Raw genomic sequence first — 7,685 nt, 5'->3', positions numbered from 1 at the left:
CAGCAAACGCGTTTTCACAGCTTACCAAGGCAGAAAATCGAATGAATGATCATTTCCACAGCTTTTATGTTTTTTAAATGACATGTTAAAAAACTACTTTTTTGCTTATTATTTTTAAGGTTTTGCTGTTTAAAAATGTTTACAAACTTATTTTGAATGTTTTACATAAATATCCATTAGTTGTGTGAGAAAACCACTTTCCTGAGCTCGTACAGCTCTAAGAACGCAGCAAATGCATTTTCTCAGCTCACCAAGGCAAAAAATCGAATGAATGATCATTTTCACAACAATCATGAATTTTGGATGACATGTTAAAAAACAACTTTTTTGTTTATTATTTCTGAGGTTTTGCTGTTAAAAAAGTGTTTACAAACTTATTTTGTATGTTTTACACAAATATCCATTAGTTGTGTGAGAAAACCACTTTCCTGAGCTCGTACAGCTCTAAGAACGCAGCAAACGCGTTTTCTCAGCTTACCAAGGCAGAAAATCGAATGAATGATCATTTCCACAACATTCATGCATTTTGGCATACATGTTAAAAAACTACTTTTTTGTTTATTATTTTTAAGGTTTTGCTGTTTACAAATGTTTACAAACTTATTTTGAATGTTTTACATACATATGCATTAGTTGTGTGAGAAAACCTCTTTCCTTAGCTCGTACAGCTCTAAGAACGCAGCAAATGCATTTTCTCAGCTCACCAAGGCAAAAAATCGAATGAATGATCATTTTCACAACAATCATGCATTTTGGCATACATGTTAAAAAACTACTTTTTTGTTTATTATTTTTAAGGTTTTGCTGTTTAAAAATGTTTACAAACTTATTTTGAATGTTTTACATACATATCCATTAGTTGTGTGAGAAAACCACTTTCCTTAGCTCGTACAGCTCTAAGAACGCAGCAAATGCATTTTCTCAGCTCACCAAGGCAAAAAATCGAATGAATGATCATTTTCACAACAATCATGCATTTTGGATGACATGTTAAAAAACAAATTTTTTGTTTATTACTTTTAAGGTTTTGCTGTCAAAAAAATGTTTACAAACTTATTTTGTATGTTTTACATAAATATCCATTAGTTGTGTGAGAAAACCACTTTCCTGAGCTCGTACAGCTCTAAGAACGCAGCAAACGCGTTTTCACAGCTTACCAAGGCAGAAAATCGAATGAATGATCATTTCCACAGCATTCATGTTTTTTAAATGACATGTTAAAAAACTACTTTTTTGTTTATTATTTTTAAGGTTTTGCTGTTAAAAAATGTTTACAAACTTATTTTGTATGTTTTACATAAACATCCATTAGTTGTGTGAGAAAACCACTTTCCTGAGCTCGTACAGCTCTAAGAACGCAGCAAATGCATTTTCTCAGCTCACCAAGGCAAAAAATCGAATGAATGATCATTTTCACAACAATCATGCATTTTGGATGACATGTTAAAAAACAACTTTTTTGTTTATTATTTCTAAGGTTTTGCTGTTTAAAAATGTTTACAAACTTATTTTGAATGTTTTACATAAATATCCATTAGTTGTGTGAGAAAACCACTTTCCTGAGCTCGTACAGCTCTAAGAACGCAGCAAATGCATTTTCTCAGCTCACCAAGGCAAAAAATCGAATGAATGATCATTTCCACAACATTCATGCATTTTGGATGACATGTTAAAAAACTACTTTTTTATTTATTATTTTTAAGGTTTTGCTGTTTAAAAATGTTTACAAACTTATTTTGAATGTTTTACATACATATCCATTAGTTGTGTGAGAAAACCACTTTCCTGAGCTCGTACAGCTCTAAGAACGCAGCAAATGCATTTTCTCAGCTCACCAAGGCAAAAAATCGAATGAATGATCATTTTCACAACAATCATGCATTTTGGATGACATGTTAAAAAACAACTTTTTTGTTTATTATTTTTAAGGTTTTGCTGTCAAAAAAATGTTTACAAACTTATTTTGTATGTTTTACATAAACATCCATTAGTTGTGTGAGAAAACCACTTTCCTGAGCTCGTACAGCTCTAAGAACGCAGCAAACGCGTTTTCACAGCTTACCAAGGCAGAAAATCGAATGAATGATCATTTCCACAGCTTTTATGTTTTTTAAATGACATGTTAAAAAACTACTTTTTTGCTTATTATTTTTAAGGTTTTGCTGTTTAAAAATGTTTACAAACTTATTTTGAATGTTTTACATAAATATCCATTAGTTGTGTGAGAAAACCACTTTCCTGAGCTCGTACAGCTCTAAGAACGCAGCAAATGCATTTTCTCAGCTCACCAAGGCAAAAAATCGAATGAATGATCATTTTCACAACAATCATGAATTTTGGATGACATGTTAAAAAACAACTTTTTTGTTTATTATTTCTGAGGTTTTGCTGTTAAAAAAGTGTTTACAAACTTATTTTGTATGTTTTACACAAATATCCATTAGTTGTGTGAGAAAACCACTTTCCTGAGCTCGTACAGCTCTAAGAACGCAGCAAACGCGTTTTCTCAGCTTACCAAGGCAGAAAATCGAATGAATGATCATTTCCACAACATTCATGCATTTTGGCATACATGTTAAAAAACTACTTTTTTGTTTATTATTTTTAAGGTTTTGCTGTTTACAAATGTTTACAAACTTATTTTGAATGTTTTACATACATATGCATTAGTTGTGTGAGAAAACCTCTTTCCTTAGCTCGTACAGCTCTAAGAACGCAGCAAATGCATTTTCTCAGCTCACCAAGGCAAAAAATCGAATGAATGATCATTTTCACAACAATCATGCATTTTGGCATACATGTTAAAAAACTACTTTTTTGTTTATTATTTTTAAGGTTTTGCTGTTTAAAAATGTTTACAAACTTATTTTGAATGTTTTACATACATATCCATTAGTTGTGTGAGAAAACCACTTTCCTTAGCTCGTACAGCTCTAAGAACGCAGCAAATGCATTTTCTCAGCTCACCAAGGCAAAAAATCGAATGAATGATCATTTTCACAACAATCATGCATTTTGGATGACATGTTAAAAAACAAATTTTTTGTTTATTACTTTTAAGGTTTTGCTGTCAAAAAAATGTTTACAAACTTATTTTGTATGTTTTACATAAATATCCATTAGTTGTGTGAGAAAACCACTTTCCTGAGCTCGTACAGCTCTAAGAACGCAGCAAACGCGTTTTCACAGCTTACCAAGGCAGAAAATCGAATGAATGATCATTTCCACAGCATTCATGTTTTTTAAATGACATGTTAAAAAACTACTTTTTTGTTTATTATTTTTAAGGTTTTGCTGTTAAAAAATGTTTACAAACTTATTTTGTATGTTTTACATAAACATCCATTAGTTGTGTGAGAAAACCACTTTCCTGAGCTCGTACAGCTCTAAGAACGCAGCAAATGCATTTTCTCAGCTCACCAAGGCAAAAAATCGAATGAATGATCATTTTCACAACAATCATGCATTTTGGATGACATGTTAAAAAACAACTTTTTTGTTTATTATTTTTAAGGTTTTGCTGTTTAAAAATGTTTACAAACTTATTTTGAATGTTTTACATAAATATCCATTAGTTATGTGAGAAAACCACTTTCCTGAGCTCGTACAGCTCTAAGAACGCAGCAAATGCATTTTCTCAGCTCACCAAGGCAAAAAATCGAATGAATGATCATTTCCACAACATTCATGCATTTTGGATGACATGTTAAAAAACTACTTTTTTGTTTATTATTTTTAAGGTTTTGCTGTTTAAAAATGTTTACAAACTTATTTTGAATGTTTTACATACATATCCATTAGTTGTGTGAGAAAACCACTTTCCTGAGCTCGTACAGCTCTAAGAACGCAGCAAATGCATTTTCTCAGCTCACCAAGGCAAAAAATCGAATGAATGATCATTTTCACAACAATCATGCATTTTGGATGACATGTTAAAAAACAACTTTTTTGTTTATTATTTTTAAGGTTTTGCTGTCAAAAAAATGTTTACAAACTTATTTTGTATGTTTTACATAAATATCCATTAGTTGTGTGAGAAGACCACTTTCCTGAGCTCGTACAGCTCTAAGAACGCAGCAAATGCATTTTCTCAGCTCACCAAGGCAAAAAATCGAATGAATGATCATTTTCACAACAATCATGCATTTTGGATGACATGTTAAAAAACAACTTTTTTGTTTATTATTTCTAAGGTTTTGCTGTTTAAAAATGTTTACAAACTTATTTTGAATGTTTTACATAAATATCCATTAGTTGTGTGAGAAAACCACTTTCCTGAGCTCGTACAGCTCTAAGAACGCAGCAAATGCATTTTCTCAGCTCACCAAGGCAAAAAATCGAATGAATGATCATTTCCACAACATTCATGCATTTTGGATGACATGTTAAAAAACTACTTTTTTGTTTATTATTTTTAAGGTTTTGCTGTTTAAAAATGTTTACAAACTTATTTTGAATGTTTTACATACATATCCATTAGTTGTGTGAGAAAACCACTTTCCTGAGCTCGTACAGCTCTAAGAACGCAGCAAATGCATTTTCTCAGCTCACCAAGGCAAAAAATCGAATGAATGATCATTTTCACAACAATCATGCATTTTGGATGACATGTTAAAAAACAACTTTTTTGTTTATTATTTTTAAGGTTTTGCTGTCAAAAAAATGTTTACAAACTTATTTTGTATGTTTTACATAAATATCCATTAGTTGTGTGAGAAGACCACTTTCCTGAGCTCGTACAGCTCTAAGAACGCAGCAAATGCATTTTCTCAGCTCACCAAGGCAAAAAATCGAATGAATGATCATTTCCACAGCATTCATGTTTTTTAAATGACATGTTGAAAAACAACTTTTTTGTTTATTATTTTTAAGGTTTTGCTGTTGAAAAATGTTTACAAACTTATTTTGAATGTTTTACAAAGATATCCATTAGTTGTGTGAGAAAACCACTTTCCTGAGCTCGTGCAGCTCTAAGAACGCAGCAAACGCGTTTTCTCAGCTCAACAAGGCAGAAAATCGAATGAATGATCATTTCCACAACATTCATGCATTTTGGCATACATGTTAAAAAACGACTTTTTTGTTTATTGTTTTTAAGGTTTTGCTGTTAAAAAAATGTTTACAAACTTATTTTGTATGTTTTACATACATATCCATTAGTCGTGTGAGAAAACCACTTTCCTGAGCTCGTACAGCTCTAAGAACGCAGCAAATGCATTTTCTCAGCTCACCAAGGCAAAAAATCGAATGAATGATCATTTTCACAACAATCATGCATTTTGGATGACATGTTAAAAAACTACTTTTTTGTTTATTATTTCTAAGGTTTTGCTGTTTAAAAATGTTTACAAACTTATTTTGTATGTTTTACATAAACATCCATTAGTTGTGTGAGAAAACCACTTTCCTGAGCTCGTACAGCTCTAAGAACGCAGCAAATGCATTTTCTCAGCTCACCAAGGCAAAAAATCGAATGAATGATCATTTCCACAGCATTCATGTTTTTTAAATGACATGTTGAAAAACAACTTTTTTGTTTATTATTTTTAAGGTTTTGCTGTTGAAAAATGTTTACAAACTTATTTTGTATGTTTTACATAAACATCCATTAGTTGTGTGAGAAAACCACTTTCCTGAGCTCGTACAGCTCTAAGAACGCAGCAAATGCATTTTCTCAGCTCACCAAGGCAAAAAATCGAATGAATGATCATTTCCACAGCATTCATGTTTTTTAAATGACATGTTGAAAAACAACTTTTTTGTTTATTATTTTTAAGGTTTTGCTGTTGAAAAATGTTTACAAACTTATTTTGTATGTTTTACATTAACATCCATTAGTTGTGTGAGAAAACCACTTTCCTGAGCTCGTACAGCTCTAAGAACGCAGCAAATGCATTTTCTCAGCTCACCAAGGCAGAAAATCGAATGAATGATCATTTCCACAGCATTCATGTTTTTTAAATGACATGTTGAAAAACAACTTTTTTGTTTATTATTTTTAAGGTTTTGCTGTTGAAAAATGTTTACAAACTTATTTTGTATGTTTTACATAAACATCCATTAGTTGTGTGAGAAAACCACTTTCCTGAGCTCGTACAGCTCTACGAACGCAGCAAATGCATTTTCTCAGCTCACCAAGGCAAAAAATCGAATGAATGATCATTTTCACAACAATCATGCATTTTGGATGACATGTTAAAAAACAACTTTTTTGTTTATTATTTTTAAGGTTTTGCTGTCAAAAAAATGTTTACAAACTTATTTTGTATGTTTTACATAAACATCCATTAGTTGTGTGAGAAAACCACTTTCCTGAGCTCGTACAGCTCTAAGAACGGAGCAAACGCGTTTTCTCAGCTTACCAAGGCAGAAAGTCGAATGAATGATCATTTCCACAGCATTCATGTTTTTTAAATGACATGTTAAAAAACAACTTTTTTATTTATTATTTCTAAGGTTTTGCTGTTTAAAAATGTTTACAAACTTATTTTGAATGTTTTACAAAAATATCCATTAGTTGTGTGAGAAAACCACTTTCCTGAGCTCGTACAGCTCTAAGAACGCAGCAAATGCATTTTCTCAGCTCACCAAGGCAAAAAATCGAATGAATGATCATTTTCACAACAATCATGAATTTTGGATGACATGTTAAAAAACAACTTTTTTGTTTATTATTTCTGAGGTTTTGCTGTTAAAAAAGTGTTTACAAACTTATTTTGTATGTTTTACACAAATATCCATTAGTTGTGTGAGAAAACCACTTTCCTGAGCTCGTACAGCTCTAAGAACGCAGCAAACGCGTTTTCTCAGCTTACCAAGGCAGAAAATCGAATGAATGATCATTTCCACAACATTCATGCATTTTGGCATACATGTTAAAAAACTACTTTTTTGTTTATTATTTTTAAGGTTTTGCTGTTTACAAATGTTTACAAACTTATTTTGAATGTTTTACATACATATGCATTAGTTGTGTGAGAAAACCTCTTTCCTTAGCTCGTACAGCTCTAAGAACGCAGCAAATGCATTTTCTCAGCTCACCAAGGCAAAAAATCGAATGAATGATCATTTTCACAACAATCATGCATTTTGGCATACATGTTAAAAAACTACTTTTTTGTTTATTATTTTTAAGGTTTTGCTGTTTAAAAATGTTTACAAACTTATTTTGAATGTTTTACATACATATCCATTAGTTGTGTGAGAAAACCACTTTCCTTAGCTCGTACAGCTCTAAGAACGCAGCAAATGCATTTTCTCAGCTCACCAAGGCAAAAAATCGAATGAATGATCATTTTCACAACAATCATGCATTTTGGATGACATGTTAAAAAACAAATTTTTTGTTTATTACTTTTAAGGTTTTGCTGTCAAAAAAATGTTTACAAACTTATTTTGTATGTTTTACATAAATATCCATTAGTTGTGTGAGAAAACCACTTTCCTGAGCTCGTACAGCTCTAAGAACGCAGCAAACGCGTTTTCACAGCTTACCAAGGCAGAAAATCGAATGAATGATCATTTCCACAGCATTCATGTTTTTTAAATGACATGTTAAAAAACTACTTTTTTGTTTATTATTTTTAAGGTTTTGCTGTTAAAAAATGTTTACAAACTTATTTTGTATGTTTTACATAAACATCCATTAGTTGTGTGAGAAAACCACTTTCCTGAGCTCGTACAGC

Source organism: Clarias gariepinus, chromosome 22 (assembly GCF_024256425.1).
Source record: "Clarias gariepinus isolate MV-2021 ecotype Netherlands chromosome 22, CGAR_prim_01v2, whole genome shotgun sequence".
Classification (NCBI taxonomy): Eukaryota; Metazoa; Chordata; class Actinopteri; order Siluriformes; family Clariidae; genus Clarias; species Clarias gariepinus.
The sequence above is the reverse complement of the archived record's forward strand: the minus strand, read 5'-3'. Positions refer to the sequence as shown.